Genomic DNA, 17,626 nt, shown 5'->3' with positions numbered 1-17,626 from the left:
ATGTTCTTGCTCATATGTGTTATCAGAGGCTAGAAGGATGGGGGAAGGAGGGATAGAGAAAAATTGGTTATTAGATATGAAAATATGGTTAGGTAGGAGAAATAAATCTTAGTGTTCTATAGCACAGTAGGGTAATTATAATCAATGATAATTTATTACATATAGAAAATAAGCTATAAGAGGATTTTAATATTCTCAATACAAAGAAATGATAAGTGTTTGTGGTGAGGGGTATTCTAACTATGCTGATTTAAGAACTACATATTGTACACATTTACCAAAATATCACACTGTGCTCAATAAATATGTACAATTATTATGTGTCAAAAATTTTTAATCACTTTAAAAATGAAACAAATTTAAGTTTGCTTTCCTTCCTTCCTATTGTACCCTATATAACTCTTCTATTAGCTTTTCTTTAAAAATCAACTTTGTGGATGTTTGGTTACATAAGATAAAATATATTCATTTTAAGTTTATAGTTTGACAAATTTTGACAAAGTCACTACTTCAATCCAAAGGAAGAGAATGGAAAGGAGAAGAAAAATGGTCAAACTCAATTCATATAAAAGAAAAAAGAATGAAAGAACACAGACTGGCTGAGACAAAGACAAAATAAACAGAAGACAGAAGACAAACTCAACCATATCAGAAATTATATTAAGTGTAAATGGACTAAACACTTCAATACAGATGGTCAGACTGTCTAAAGAAATATACCCTAATTATATGCTGTTTATAAATGTGAAAGCAAAAGAATGGATATGGCTGTAATCCCAGCAACTCAGGAGGCTGAGGCAGGAAGATCACAAGATTGTGTGTGTGTGTGTGTGTGTGTGTGTGTGTGTGTGTGTGTGTGAGAGACAGAGAGAGAGAGAGAGAGAGAGAGAGAGAGAGAGAGAGAGAGAAGGAAGGAAGGAAGGAAGGAAGGAAGGAAGGAAGGAAGGAAGGAAAGGGGATGGATGGGAAAAGATATGCCATGGGACTGGGGTTGCAGCTCACTGGTAGAGCGCTCAACTAGCATGTGTGGTACATTGGGTTCTACCCTCAGTACGACATAAAAATAAACAAATAAAAATAAAGGTATTATGTCCAACTACAATTTAAAGAATATTTTTTAAAAATATGCTATGAAAATTATGAAGCATTATTAGTGATAAAGGATATGTCAAAATCTTAAAACAGGTCATATTCAATGGTGGGAAACAAATCCTAATTTTATTTATTTATTTTTAATTTTTTTTTTATGGACAGCCTGCCTTTATTTTATTTGCTTATTTTTTTATGTAGTGCTAAGGATCAAACCCAGTGCCTCACACATGCTAGGGGAGTGCTCTGCCACCAAGCCACAGTCCTGCCCACAAATCCTAATTTTAAATGCAACTAAACTGCATACCTTAAAAATATATACAGCAGAAATATAGCACTAAAAGAAAAAAATAAATTAATTCATCTAGTTGGAGAATTCAACGCATTTTTCTCAGTAGTCAACAGAAAAAGTAGTCAAGAAATACAGTGTACACGAGATTTAACAACCCAATTAAGTAATTTAACCTAATTGACCTACATTCAACAATTATAGAATACAAAATTTTTAAAAATACACCATCAGCATTTACCAAAATAGGTCATATGCTAATAATGATGCAATGCTTAATAACTATCAAAGAATGGAAACATTAAGAGTAGTTCTCTGACCACTATGAAAATAAATTAGAAATTTAAAAAATTAGAAAATACACAAATATCTGGAAATTAAACAGTATGCTTCTAAATAACCAATGTGTCAAGGCAGTAATTCTCAAACTGAAAATGAAAAGATAACAGATCAAAATTCATGGACTGCAGTTTTAAATGATTATAGAAAAAGGTATAGACTTCAACACATATATTGAAAAAAATTTTGAGAATATTCTGTTACCTCACACTCCCTCTCAAATAGCAAGGAAAAAAGAACACAAATGCTAAGAAAAGAGAAAATAATAAAAAGCAGGAATCAACGAAATAGACAGAAAATCAACAAAACCAAAATTTTTTTTTGGAAAGATTAATACCATTCACAAGTTCCTAGCAAGACCAAGCAAGATAAAAGGAAATACAAATTATTAATACCAAGAATTAAAAGGGGGTATACCACTGAAGACTCTACAAATATTAAAAGATGATATTGTGAGTAATTCTGTGTGAAAATTTTTGTCAATTTTGATAAAATGATAAATTTCTTGAAAAAGACTAGCTAACCAAAATTTACACATTAGGAAATGGAAAATCTTAATAGTACTACTTCTGATATGGAATTTGAATGTGCAATTAAAATCCTTCCCACAAAGGAAACTTCAAAAAGAAGAAATAAACCAGATGCAATGGAACCTGCCTATAATTCCAGCTACTCAGTAGGCTGAGGCAGGAGGATCCCAAGTTAAATGGCAGTCTGGGAATCTTAGGGAGATCCTGTCTCAAAATAAAATAAAAAGGGCTAGGGATGTAGCTCAGTGGTTGAGTACTTGCCTAGCATGCACAAGACCCTGGGTTCCATTTCCCAGTATAAGAAGGGTGGAGGGGGAGCTGGGGTTATGGCTTAGTGGTAGAGTGTTTGCTTAGCACATGTAAGGCCCTGGGTTCCAATCTCAGCACCACATATAAATAAATACAATAAAGGTCCATTTACAACTAAAATAAATATTTAAAAAAAGAAAGAGAGGGAGAAAGGAAGGAAGAAAGAAATCAAAAACTTTATCAGAGAAAAGATACATTTCCCAATAAATATCACCAAAATTTATAAGGACATTACCAGCAAAGCAATTATACCTCGTGAATGTGATTGTGATGATCCTAAAAAAAAGCAAATCCAAACCATCAATATGGGGTCAGGGTAGGGGTGGTGGAAATCATGGAACCAGACTATCTGGACCCTAAAGTCCAGCTTTACTACTTTCTAGTTTATGACTTTGAACAAGTCACTTAGCCTTCCTTACTTAGTTTCCTCCTGTGTACCTGGTGTTTATTCTGGGAATCAAGATTGGTCTTACATCTAAAAGTTAATGTAATTTACCACATCATAGAATGAAGAAGAAATAGCACAGGTCATCTTGATAGATGTAGGAAAAATATTGATAAAATGGAGGACCCTTCTTGATAAAAACTCAGAAAACTAGAATAGAACTTGCTTATTCTGAAAAAATATATCTATGAAAAATGGCACAGCTATCGTCATAGTTAATGGACTAATAATGAACTCTCTTCCCCTGAGTTTATAAACATAACAAGGATATACACTATTGTTAGCTCTTTTCAGTATCACATTGGATAGTGGCAAATGTCCCCAAGGCTTTTCAGTATCAATTAAGCCCTAGTGATTTCACTTACTTTCCTGTGAACTTAATAATTCAGAAATGAGAAACATTTCCATGAGTTCTAGATCAGTTTTTTTTTTCTTTTTTACAGATTAATTGATCTTCCAGTTATAAAGAGCACTGCTCTTCTCTAGATAGTTCTCTGTTGCCACCTGGTGGTAAAGTGCTGCCTACTGGAAATTTACCACCATAGGGAGGGAGTGGGGAAAAGCAGCCCTCAGAAGTCAAACTAACTGATCTGGAAGGATAAATGCAAAAAGAGGAAGTCTGAAACCTCCCATCATGTTAGAGTACCTCCTGTATTCCAGCCCTCATACCAACAAGCAGCAGTGGAAGTGGTTAACAAAATGGACTGTGGAGCCAGACAACCTACCTAAAGCTCAGATCTACCACTTACTAGCTTATGACTTTAAACAAATTACTTGGTGTTCCTAGCTTCGATTTTCTTGCCTGTAAAAGGAATAATAATGGCACCTACCCCATGGGATTGTAAGGATTATAACTGTCGGCTATTCACAATGGCACAGCATATCATCATTCCATATAATGAGAACTATTGTTGCGTTTTGTAGGCTCAGGATAGAATATGAAAAAGTTTTGCACAAAACAGTACTTTGTAAAACAGTTTGGTAGTTTCTTATAAAGTTAAATATAGACTTATATGATACCAATAATCCCAATAATCCCTTCCTAAAGAATGCCACAGAAAACCAGAGCCCAAAGAATTGAAAACATAAATTCACACAAATATTTGTACATGAAAGTTCATAGCAGCATTATTCCTAATAGCCAAAAAGTGAAAGCAACTTGAATGTTCATCAATATATAAATGGATATACAAAACTTGATATACACAAAATGTAATATTTTTCAGTCATAAAAATAAATGAAGCTGAGCACAGTGGTGCATGCCTATAATCCCAGCTACATGGGAGGCTGAAGCAGAGGATCTCAAATTCAAGGTCAGCTCAGGCAACTAAGACTCTGACTCAAAACAAAACAAAACAAAAAGGTCTGGGGACATAAATCAATGATAGAGCATCCTGGGTACAATTCCCAGTCCTAAAAAAATACATAAATAAAAGAAATTAAATGCTAATACATGCTACAATGTAGATGAAACATGAAAATATAACACTGCATGAAAAAGGCAAATATAAAAGGCCACATATTTCATAATATCATTCATATTAAAGATCCAATATACACAATGCTATAGTCAGAAAGTAGATTTGTGGCTGCCTAATTGAAAACTTACATTTATGCAAAAAGAATCTATAAAATGTTTTGGTGGCTTTGTTCATAATTATCTAAAACTAGAAAATTTTATTATTTTTTATTTTATTATTTTATTTAAATTTATTATTTTATTATTTTTAAGATTTATTATAATTATCTAAAACTAGAAGAAAGCAAGATTTACTTCAACAGGCAAATGGAAAACAAACCATACAATGGAGTACTATTAAGCAATAAAAATGAATGTGCTACTGGTCAGAATGTGAATGAATCTTAAATACATTTTGCTAAGTAAAGGAAGTTGGATCTGAAAGACTATGTTTATGGTTCAATTCATATACAATTATAGAAAAGCAAAAGTATACAGACAGAAAATAGAACAGTGGCTATCATGGGTTGTGAAGAAGAGAATGGTTAGCTAAGGAACATACCTGTGATATTTGAATGATTCCATCACCCTAGGGTGGTGGATATACAGCTACGCATATGACAAATCCATGGGAACTATATATTACAAAATGTGAACTTTAAAGTATGCAAGGTAAAGGGAAAAAAAAACAAAACAGGATGTTAGAGGATCCCAAGACTGAGCACAGACTGATCTGCTGAGCCAGCCTGCTTACCAGCCAATGGACCACACAGGTGATAGTGTTTGTTGCAGGCTCTTTTCTGGGAAGTGATGCTCATTTTCCAGGTGGAGAAAGAAAAGCAGGCCTGTAGGTGAGAGGCTGGGAGGTGCCTGCCCCAATGGACTCCATGATAAAGTAAAAGGGGAGGACTGTGAGTCTCTGAGGTTAAGAAAGGACAGAAGGGAGAAGCCTGCCCCATGGGATCTTCTTTAAAAGAGCTAATGGCTAAGCTTTATCACTTAACCAATTAAGTGTTTCTCCTAAACATAATTATCAAAGCAGAAGATTATAAGGGCCATTAAAGGAAATTATCAGGCCAACTTTTAAGAGCCCTTCCTAAAGAATGACACAGAAAACAAGAGCCCACTGAAATTCCTGGTTTCCGGATGGAAAGCACCTGCTTTTCCTGTCCCTTGTAGTTAGTCCCTTTGGTGCCAGTAAGAGACTGACAAAGACCAGAAGAATGTGGAAGTTACCCACAGTTCCATTCAGAGACATGCAGGGAGTCTCTAGAGGCCGCAACCCAAGAATAGGCATCAAACATACTTCTACAAGAAAATGAAAAGTCTCTGAAGTCTTACCTGGAAGAGACTCAGAAAATAGAGCTTGTGCTGCCCTGTTTCAGAAATGTTTACCTGAGCTTCTGCACATCTGTTCATGCTGAGTGAATGGAGTCACAGGGGCCATCTGCCAAGTCTGAGACTGAGTAACCCCGAGCTGACATTGTTCCTAACCACACCCCCAAAACCTGAAACAAGAGTCAGAGCAATCACCACAGATGTTGAGATACGGTTTTATAAACCAAATAACCAGAAATGAGGAACACACTAACTGGTGATTAGGAGCTGTTCTCATGAATTCCACAGTCTCTTGTCCCATTTTGAAGGACCAGGCAGCCTGTCACAAGCAAAGTCTCCAATACCAGCCTGAAGAACAACCAAAGAACAACCACATGCATCAGGTTATATGAAGGAAGCAAGAATAAATGGGCCAAGGAACTGAACAGACACTTCTTAGAAGATGATATATAGTCAATCAACAAATATATGAAAAAAATGTTCAACATCTCTAGCAATTAGAGAAATGCAAATCAAAACTACTCTAAGATTTCATCTCATTCCAGTCAGAATGGCAGCTGTTAAGAATTCAAACAACAATAAGTGTTGGCAAGGATGTGGGGGAAAAGGCACATTCATACATTGCTGGTGGGACTGAAAACTGGTGCAGCCAATATGGAAAGCAGTATGGAGATTCCTTGGAAAACTGGGAATGGAACCAGCATTTGACCCACTTATCCCTCTCCTCGGTCTATACTCAAAGGACTTAAAATCAGCATACTACAGGGACACAGCCACATCAATGTTTATAGCAGCACAATTCACAATAGCTAAACTGTGGAACCAAACTAGATGCCCTTCAATAAGTGAATGGATAAAGAAAATGTGGTATATATACACAACGGAATATTATTCAGCATTAAAAGAGAATAAAATTATGGCACTTGCATGTCAATGGATGGAGTTGGAGAATATAATGGTAAGTGAAGTTAGCCAGTCCCCAAAAACCAAATGCTGAATGTTTTCTCTGATATAAGGATGCTGATTCATAATAGGGTTGGGGATGGAGCATGGAAAGATTAGATGAACTCTAGATAGGACAAAGGAGTGGGAGGGGAAAGGAGGGGTATGGGGGTAGAAAAGACAGTGGAATGAGATAGATACCATTGCCCTAAGTACACGTATGAAGACATGGATGGTGTAAATATACTTTGTGTACAACCAGAGATATGAAAAATTGTGTTCTATATGTGTAATTTGAAATGTAATGCAATTCTGCTGTCATATATAACAAATTATAATTATAATTAATTAATTATTTTTTAAAAAGAAACCAGAAAAAATTGGGAGGAGTTTAGTTGGCATCTTGGGGCACCCTAAAGTGAAGATAGCAGTCCCAGATAGTTCTGGGAGCCCATGATGACGCAAGCTGCTAACTATGTCCTTTTCTTACCAGGTATTTCAAGTCTGAAGTTGATGCTAGAAAATGTATGAAAGCGGTTTAGGTCCTGTCATTACCTAGCCATTGTGCAGGTACATTGTTTCTATCTGGGGCTGTCTAGGCTGCAGGAAAAAAGACATTCCAGATACTGCCAAGCCTTGACCCTTGAGATTTAGGGCTGCCTCGAGCAGCGACCCAGTTTGCAAAGGCAAACCAGTCCAAACTAGTTCACCTGGTATCCCCTCCCTGAGCTAAAGGACTTTCACTGCAGTCCATCCACCAGCGGCCTCTAGCGGAATGAAGGAGGCACAAGGACCCAAAAGCAACCAGGTGGTCTCAAACAGATCTCCTGAACTTATCCAGGCCCACGGGATTCGAAATGTATGCCCCAAAGGGTTTGACCGCCTTCCAGCCACCTGCTTGCTAACTCATTCATTGTAAAACCCAGCAGCACTCACGCTGAGCACCCATGCATACGTCACCAGCAGAATTGGCCTTGGCATTCACGTACTGAACTAACAGACCATTGCACTGCAACACAATCGACTCCAACGACGCTACGCAGGGTTCAGGCCCCTGCACCAAGCGAAGAGTTCGAGGGTACTGTCTGTCCCACTGCCGCAAACTGCCTCGGCGTGCCCTGTGAATCAGGAAGGAGAACTCTGGGTTTCTTAGTAAAGCCAGAGGTCCTAGCACCCCCAGCTGTGCCTTGGAGTCAGCCAGTCTGGTGGTAGTCGTCCCTTTGCAGCCGGCAGGGGGCTCTATTTTGATGCCTTGATGCCCCTTTCTCTCCCTGGGCTCAGAAAGTCTTTTGGAAGGCAGGTGCCCAGCGGATGCTCCCAGAAAAACAGCAGGTGAACTGATTTCTTTCTCGGAAGATTGCTCAACCTAAAATCCCATGTGCTGATGGTCCAGTGCTGCTTCAGACTCCCAAAATAAAAACCACCTTACCAGGATAGTGGGCCAACAGTGAGTTCTAGGGAAACATGCCCAGATAAATTAGTTGAAATCTACCAAATTAAAGCCATTATGTTGCTGCTAACTGGTGTAATTCCCAGCCAAGAGTAATTCCAGAACACATTTGCGTTTTATAGTTGGTCTTTCCTTAGCTGGGAAAGCAAACTGCTGGGGCAGACTCCCCTCACTTTATTTTGGTGAAGAAAACCAATTTCCAGATAGAGGTGTTCTGTAAGGCCAGAACTAGAGTGAGGCAAGAGAGGCACTTATCTCCACTGCAAAGTGTGAAAGTGCCCAAAATTTCATGAATCAGATTAATATATTTTTAAAAATGTGTTGTTGTTGTTGTAGGTGGACCAATACTTTTTATATTATTTATTTATTTTTATGCGGTGCTGAGGATCAAACTCAGGGCCTCACATGTGCTAGGCAAGCATTCTACCACTAAACCACAACCCCAGCCTCCAGATTAATATTTTAATGTAACGTTTTCAAAGCTAAAATTTAATACAAAAATAAATCCATGATGAACAAAAAGTCTGCACTTCAAATAAACACAGAATCTGAAAGGGTCAGAAATAGGGTGAGGCAAGTGAGACAGGCTCATGTAAATGAGCCTCTGGTCATGTCTTCATTTAAAATGCTGATGTTTTTGTTCTTCATGGATTTTTGCATTAATTTTTATTTTTAAAGATATTGCTGTATTAGTCAGCCCAGTCAAGTTGGCATAAAATTAATTGCAATGTCTGAAAGTTTAGTGTCCCCTTAAATTTTATACCAGAGAAGTATGCCTCATTCACCGTAATACGGTCCTGCTTGCCAGCTTTTTCAAGCACTAATTATTCTTCCAACTTGAAACATTCATGTGATCCATTGCTTGTTGGAGGGGCTTCTCATCCTTTTGAACTCCATGGAGTTTGGTTGGCTTGTGACTTTAGATCTCTACTGGGCTCAAGAAAAAAAAAAAAAAAAGAATGACTATTGATTATGCAGCTTTTTCTCATTTTTAAAACAGAATGACACAGTTGTATTGCTTTCTAAATCTTGAACAGGAGCAGAATCCTTTTAACACCATTTCAATCGTTTTGAATTGTACAGTTCTGTGGCAATAAGTACATTCCCAAGGCTGAGCAATCATCACCACTATCCGCTTCCAGAATTTGACATCCAAAATGGAAACTCTGTAACCACTAAATAGTAACTCCCCTCTCCCTCTCTTCCTCAGTCCCTGGTAACCTTGCTCATTCTAGATGCCTCATATAAGTGAAATCATACAATATTTGCCTTTTTGTGTCTGGCTTATTTCACATAGCATAACATCTCTAAGATTCATCATGTTGTGGCATTATTTTTTGAAGCTGAATAATATTGCAATATATATATTTATATACATAGATATACACACACACATATATAAATATATATATACACACACTACATTTTTGTTTATTGATTCATGGTGATGAGCATTTGGATTATTTCTCCTTTTGCCTATGCTGCTATAAAACTGGCATACAAGTATCTGAGTCATTGCTTTCAACTCTCTGGTATATCCACCTAGAAGTATCAATTTTTCAACTTGGAAATTATTTTTATTTTAAATGTCTGTAAAAATTAAAATTGGGGAGAAAAATATTCTTATACAATTACTGTATTTCTTTCCTAGATTTCATTGCCCCTGCTTTTTTATAACAATTGCATATCATATAAAGTTCCTTGGGAAACAGACAGTTGGGGATTCCTATGCAGAAAATTGAAAGGTGAATACCCCTGGGACTAACACCTGAAAACGAGTGAAGAAAGGGGGTGGGGCAGAGAGAACAGATGAACTGTACAAGAAAGGTTTATCCCACAGAAGGCTCTAGAGCTGGGCTAGGACTTCAGAGTTGTGGAGCCTTGAGGAAAGAAGCCTGAGTCTTTGGATTTTCCTGGAATAGTGCCAGTTTCACTGACAAATGACCTAGTTAATCACACTGGGCCTCTACAGAAAAAAGAAAAGTTCCATGCTTGTTTTAAAGCAATGGTGTTATTGGCTTGAAATTCTTAATATTTTTGGAACAAAGGACCCCAAATTTTTACATTTCATCAGTCCAAGCAAATTATATATCCAGTCCTGTCCATGATCATATATTTGAGGAGAATTATTTCTCCAGGGTCTGGAGAGACTAACTGGGTCTGGAAAGACTTTGACCAAGGCAAATCCCTCTGACTGAAAACCATTCTCACAGAATTACTCATCTGTAAACTACCAGTGACCTTTACTCCAGGGAGCTGAAGGAATGCAAGCCTCAGTTCTAAAGGAGAGGTTTGGGGTCCTGCACTTCCCAGCAGCTTGGAAGGCTGAGGCAGGAGGATCGAAAGTTCAGAGTCATCCTCAGCAACCTAAAAGAGCTGTGGATGAAGGAAGCACAGGGGTTAAGTACCTCTGGGTTCAATCGTTGGTATCAAAAAATAAAATAAAAGAGAGGTTTTGGCAATATACAACAGCATCCATTACAAACAGCTTCAGCTGTGTAACATGTTTACACAGATAGAATTATGGTGCATATATAAACACCTATCTCCTTTGCATCTAACATCACATCACAGACATTTTCCGTGATACTTCTTTGTCTTCATACTTATCCTTTTTTAACTATAATATCTCAAGGGTAGATATGTTTTTGCCTAATAATTTCATTTCCCTCAGCTGCCATTTCTATATCTATTTCACTATTTTATCATCTTTTATTTTACTATCAGCACCTCAAATTTTCTGTGGAAACAAGGGATACAAATTTATCTAATGACATAATGTTGAATGGTTTTCTAACTTATTGCTATGTAAATAATGTTAGAATAAATATCTTCCTTTTTGTAGAACTTTCCATGTTTGAGACCATATTCTTGATGTAGATTTCTATAAATAAAATTATTAGATGAGACAAGTCATTTTTCTAGCTTTGGAAACAAATTGTTAAATTGTTTTTCAAGAAGTATATTAATTATATACACATTGAAAAAGCAATAACATTTTCATGGCATCATGGTCATTATTGTGTTTCTTTATTTCTTTGCTAATTATATTTAAAAAATATTTATAAACTATTTCTTTTTTCACCAGTTTTCAATAGCTCATGATTTATTAATTTTCATGCTGTAAGCTTAAATAAATGGCACATCATATTAATAAATAGCTTACTTTTTATTTTTTTAAATTGTTATAAAATATTTCTGGATCATTTAATAGGCAAAATAACATTTTTGACATGTGTTAGATGGAAATTTACTAGGAAAAACCTGAGATACTCAGAAGAGTTGAAGAAATTGTATAACAAGTGAGTACCTGTGTACCGGATGCCCAAACTTCAACATGGCTATCCTTCCTTTAAAACTTAAGTAGATATCTACTTACTCATCTGTACATGCAACAATGCATATTATTTTTAATATATCACAGAATAAGTTGCACTCAACAAGACACTTCACCCCTAAACACTTTAGTATGCATATCATTAAATAGAATTTGGTATTTGCTTACTGGTCTTTTTTGAGGTAAAACTTTAATATAACGAAATGCATAAATCTTAAATGTACAAATTGATGAGGTTTGACAAATGAATATACGCATGAAATATAAATCTCTATCAAGATACAAGATGTTATTGTTTACTCTAAAAAAGTAATGTTTTATGCCCCACTTTTCATCAAACCCTGCCCCCAATACCTGACCCTGCTCCCAAAAGCAACTACTGTTTTCAGTTTTTTAAATCAAAGTTTACTTGAGCCAATTCCAGAACTCATAAAAATGAAAGCATATACTATGTACTGTTTGGGATAAGGGTTTTTTCACTTAGCATGTTTTTGAGATCCTCCCAGTTTGTTTCTTATAGAGCTGTTTTCCTCCCCCCTTTAAATTGCTGAGTAGCATTACATTGCATTAACATACCACAAGTATTTATTAATTCTCCTGCTGATGGACACCTGAGTTGTGTCTAATTTTTTACTTTTCTGTTATAAATTTCAGAGATGTTTTATTTTGAAATTTTATTATGAATGAGGCTATGTGTTATCATTATGTTTCTTTACCCTTTGAATTATATATCTACTGATGGTCTTTGTATAATAATTTCTTGGAATTTCAAAGGTTTTATTATATTTAGTAGTCTTTTAAATAGTAAAGGTATTTCCTTCATAATGATCTTGTTTGATATTTGGCTATTTCCTTTTATTTGGCCAGCTATAGCCAGTTCTCAAAAGTTACTTATAAAATAAAGCTTCTATTTTATATGATCTAAAACAATCTGAAAGGATTAACTGTATTTATTTTAAACAAGTCATTATTTTCCTTGGGAATTTAATACCACTGCTGCCAGAATACACACACACACACACACACACACACACACACACACACACATCTGACACATTCACTCATATACAAAACCTTATAGAGAAACAATGAATAGTATATATTTCATTTTAAACTCAGATGTAAGTTCTAGGCTATGTTACTAAGTTTATAACAATGCTTATTATGAAGTTCTGAAATTAATACCTCATGCAGTCAAAACACATTTTTTATTAACTTTTAATTTGTTTTAATTAATTATACATGACAGTAGAATACAATTATGCATTTTGATATACATAGATGGGATATAATTTCTCATTTTTCTGAGTGTACATGTTGCAGAGTCATATTGGTCATGTAGCCACATATATAATAATGTAATATATAATATATAATAATCTCTGTTTCACTCTACTATCTTTCCTATAACCACATCCCCTTCCTTCCCCTTCCTTAACTTCCCTCTACCTAATCTAAGGTAATGTTATTCTTCTCTAGTGCCCCTCACCTTATTGTGAATTAGGATCCACATATTAGAGAAAACATTTGGCCTTTGGTTTTTTGGGATTGGCTTATTCGCTTAGCGTAATATTCTCCAACTCCATACATTTACTTGAAGATGCCATAATTTTTCACTCTTCTTTAAAGCTGAATAATATTCCACTGAGTATATGTACCATATTTTCTTTATCCATTCATCTATTGAAGGACACCTAGGTTGGTTCCATAGTTTAGCTATTGTGAATTGTGCTGCTATAAACATTGATGTGGCTACATTAAAGTAGTATGCTGATTTTAAGTCCTTTGGGTATAAACCGAGGAGTGGGATATCTGGGTCAAATGGTGATTCCATTTTCAATTTTCTGAGGAATCTCCATACTGTTTTCTATAGTGGTGGCACCAATTTGCAGTCCCACCAGCAATGTATAAGTGTACCCTTTTCACCACATCCTTGTCAACATTTATTGTTTCCTGAATTCTTAATGATTGCTATTCTGACTGGTGTGAGATTAAATTGTAGAGTATTTTGCTTTGCATTTCTATAATTGCTAGAGATGTTGAACACTTTTTAATATATTAATTTATCAGTTGTATTTCTTCTTCTGTGAAGTGTGTGTTCAGTTACTTAGCTCATTTATTGATTAGGTTATTTATTTTTGTGTGTGTGTTAAGTTTTTTGAGTTCTTTACATATCCCAGAGATTAATGCTTTATCAGAGGTTCAGGTGGTAAAGATTTTCTCCCAATCTGTAGGCTCTTTTCTCATATTATTGTTTCCTTTGCTGAGAAGCTTTTTAATTTGAATCCATCCCAGTTATTGATTCTTGATTTTACTTCTTGCACTCTAGGAGCTTTGTTAAAGAAGTCAGATCCTAGGCCAAAATGTGAAGATTTGGTGCTGCGACCAGTGCAGCCAAATTAGCAGCTTCCAGTGAGGGATGATGAGAGATTGGGAAAAATAAGACTCACACATGCAGATCTTAAAGATAAAACATCTGGGATTGGGTGGAGAAACTGCTCTCTGATGGAGAAGCAGGTCTAAAGAACTACCGTCAGCAATCTTTATTATATATGTCTGATTAATCAGATTAAAGACTATGCAAGCATTATTCTTTGTATTCATGAAAGTTACAGAGTTAGCAACATTATGCAGCTATTTCCTCAGTTACATCCTACAGTTGCAATGTGCAATGTTAGGAGCATTGTGTAGCTCTCAAGAAAGTTCATTATTCAAAGTTACTATTATGTGAGCAGGTTCAGGAGCAGTGAGTTCCTTCATTCCCAGGAGCTGTGTGCCTGAGAACAAAATTGAGGTTGTTAAGACTCTCTAGCACAGAGCCTCCCCATGGGGAGCATTGCCATAGTAACCGGGCATCCTGCACCTTTGCACAGAAATTTTCCCAGGCACCAAGCATGCCATAGCCATGAAATCATCAGGGACTCTACTCTTAGACACTGGTTGGTGGTCTTCCAGTCACTATCACCGCTCTCCACAATTTGGGCCTATTTTTTCTTTTCTATTAGGCACATAATCTCTGTTCTAGTGCCTAGAACAGAGATCCTCTTTGAATGTTTTTTTGCAGGGTGAGAAATAGAGATTTAATTTCATTTCGCTACATATGGATTTCCAGTTTTGCCAGCACCATTTGTTGAATAGGCTATCTTTTCTCCAGTGAATGTTTTTGGCACCTTTGTCTAGTGTGACATAACTGTATTTATGTGGGTTTGTCTCTGTGTCCTCTATTCTGTACCATTGGTCTACAAGTCTATTTTGGTGCCAATACCATGCTGTTTTTGTTACTATAGCTCTGTAGTATAGTTTAAAGTCTGGTATTGTGATGCCTACTGCTTCACTTTTCTTGCTAAGGATTGCTTTAGCTATTCTGGGTCTCTTATTTTTTTCCAAATAAATTTAGTGGTTGATTTTTCTATTTTTAAGAAGAATGTCATTGGGATTTTAATAGGAATTGCATTAAACATGTATAACACTTTTGGTAGTAGGGCCATTTTGACAATATTAATTCTGCCTATCCAGGAGCATGGGAGATCTTTTCAACTTCTAAGCTTTTCTTCAACTTCTTTCTTTAGTGTTCTGCAGTTTTCATTGTAGAGGTCTTTTACCTCTTTTGTTAGATTGATTCTCAAGTATTTTATTTTATTTTTGAGGCTATTGTGAAAGGAGTAGTTTTCCTAATTTCTCTTTCAGTGGATTCATTGTTGGATGTGTTTGATTTATGGATGTTGATTTTATATCCTGCTACTTGGCTGAATTCATTTATTAGTCCTAGAAACTTTCTGGTGGAATTTTTTGGATTTTCCAGACATAGAATCATGTCATCAGCAAATAGTGATAATTTGGGTTCTTCTTTACCTATTTATATCCCTTTAATTTCTTTCTTTTGTCCAATTGCTCTGGCTAGAGTTTCAAGGATGATGTTGAATAGAAGTGGTGAAAAAGGACATCCTTGTCTTGTTCCAGTTTTTAGAGGGAATGCTTTCAATTTTTATCCATTTATAATGATTCTGGCCTTGGCTTTTTAAAATGTTGAGGTATATTCCTACTATCCCTAGTTTTTCTAGTGTTTTGAACATGAAGGTGTGCTACATTGTGTCAAATGCTTTTTCTGCATCTATTGAGATGATTATATGATTCTTATTTTTAAGTCTATCAATATGATGAATTGTGTTTATTGATTTCCATATGCTGAAACAACCCTGCATCCTCTGGGATGAACCCCACTTGATTGTGGTGAACTATCTTTTTAATATGTTTTGGTAAGAGGCTTGCCAGAATTTTATTGAGAATTTTTGCATCTATTTACATCAGGGATATAGCTCTGAAGTTTTCTTTCCTTGATGTGTCTTTGTCTGGTTTTGGTATCAGGGTGATATTAGCCTTAGAATGAGTTTGGAAGGGTTTCCTCCCTTTCTATTTCATGGAAAACTTTGAGGAGTATTGGTGTTAATTCTTCTTTGAAAGTCTTGTAGAACTTAGCTGAGAATCCATCTGGTTCTGGGCTTTTCTTGGTTGGTAGGCTTTTGATCATGTTTTCTATTTCATAACTTGAAATTGATCTGTTTAAATCATATATGACCTCCTCATTCAGTTTGTGTAGGTCATATGTCTCTAGAAATTTGTGGATGTCTTCAATATTTTCCATTTTATTGGAATATAAATTTTCAAAATAGTTTCTAATTATCTTCTGTATTTCAGATGTGTCTGTTGTGATATTTCCTTCTTCATCTTGTATTTTAGTAATTTGAATTTTCTCTCTCCTTGTTTTGTTAGTAAGGCTAAGGGTCTGTCAATTTTATTTATTTTTTTAAAAAAACAACTTTTTGTTTTGTCAATTTTTTCAATTGTTTCTTTTTTAAAATTTCATTGATTTCAGCTCTGATTTTAATTATTTCCTGTCTTCTACTGCTTTTGGTGTTGATTTGTTCTTCTTTTTCTAGGGCTTTGAGATGTAGTGTTAGGTCATTTATTTGTTGACATTTTATTCTTTTAATGAATGCACTCAATAAAATAAACTTCCCTCTTAGTACTACCTTCATAGTGTCCCAGAGATTTTGATATGTTGTATCAGTGTTCTCATTTACCTCTAAGAATTTTTTCATTTCATCCTTGATTTCTTCTACTATATATTCATCATTCAATAGTGTATTATTTAGTCTCCACTTGTTACAGTAGCTTGTTTTTTTTAATTTTATCATTGATTTCTAATTTCATTCCATTGTGGTCTGGTAGAATGCAGGGTATTCTCTCTCTCTCTCTCTCTCTCTCTCTCTCTCTTTGTATTTACTAAGAGTTGCTTTGTGGCATAAGATCTGGTCTATTTTAGAGAAGGAGCCACGTGCTGCTGAGAAGAAAGTATATTTGCTCATTGATGATAAAATATTCTATATATTTCTGTTAAGTCTAAATTATTAATTGTATTATTTAGTTTATAGTTTCATTATTTAGTTTTTGTTTGGAAGATCTGTCTAGTAATGAGAGAGGTGTGTTAAAGTCACCCAGTATTATTGTATTGTGATCTATTTGACTCTTGAAATTCAGGAGGGTTTGTTTGATGTACATAGATGCTCCATTTGGGGGGCATAAATATTTATAATTGTTATGTCCTGCTTATATATATTTCCCTTAAGAAGTGTGAAATGTCCTTCTTTGTCTCTTCTGATTAACTTTGATTTGAAGTCTACTTTATCTGAGACGTGAATGGAAACCCCTTTTTGTTTATGCAATCAATATGAGTGATAAATTTTTTCCCATCCTTTCACCTGCAGCCTGTAGATGTCTTTGCCCAGGCGGTGAGTCTCTTGAAGACAGTATATTGTTGGGTCTTGCTTTTTAATGCAATCTGCAATCTGTGTCTTTTGATTGATGAGTTTAGGCCATTAACATTCAAAGTTTGTCTTAAATTCTCATTTGGTTGAATATCCCTTTAGTTTTCATTTGCCCTAAGATAATAGTTATTGAAAAACTATTTCAGAACTTTCATTAAAATGCTGCTTTTGGATCAATTTATGTGCAAGAAAGACAATACTTTTTTTAAGATAGGCCTTTTTTTTTTTTTTTTGGTTTTGACAGGGTTTGATGATTTCTAATTAAGTGTTCCC

The sequence above is a fragment of the Spermophilus citellus genome (genome assembly GCF_964194105.1).
Source record: "Spermophilus citellus genome assembly, chromosome: 2".
In the NCBI taxonomy this organism is placed as follows: Eukaryota; Metazoa; Chordata; class Mammalia; order Rodentia; family Sciuridae; genus Spermophilus; species Spermophilus citellus.
The sequence above is the reverse complement of the archived record's forward strand: the minus strand, read 5'-3'. Positions refer to the sequence as shown.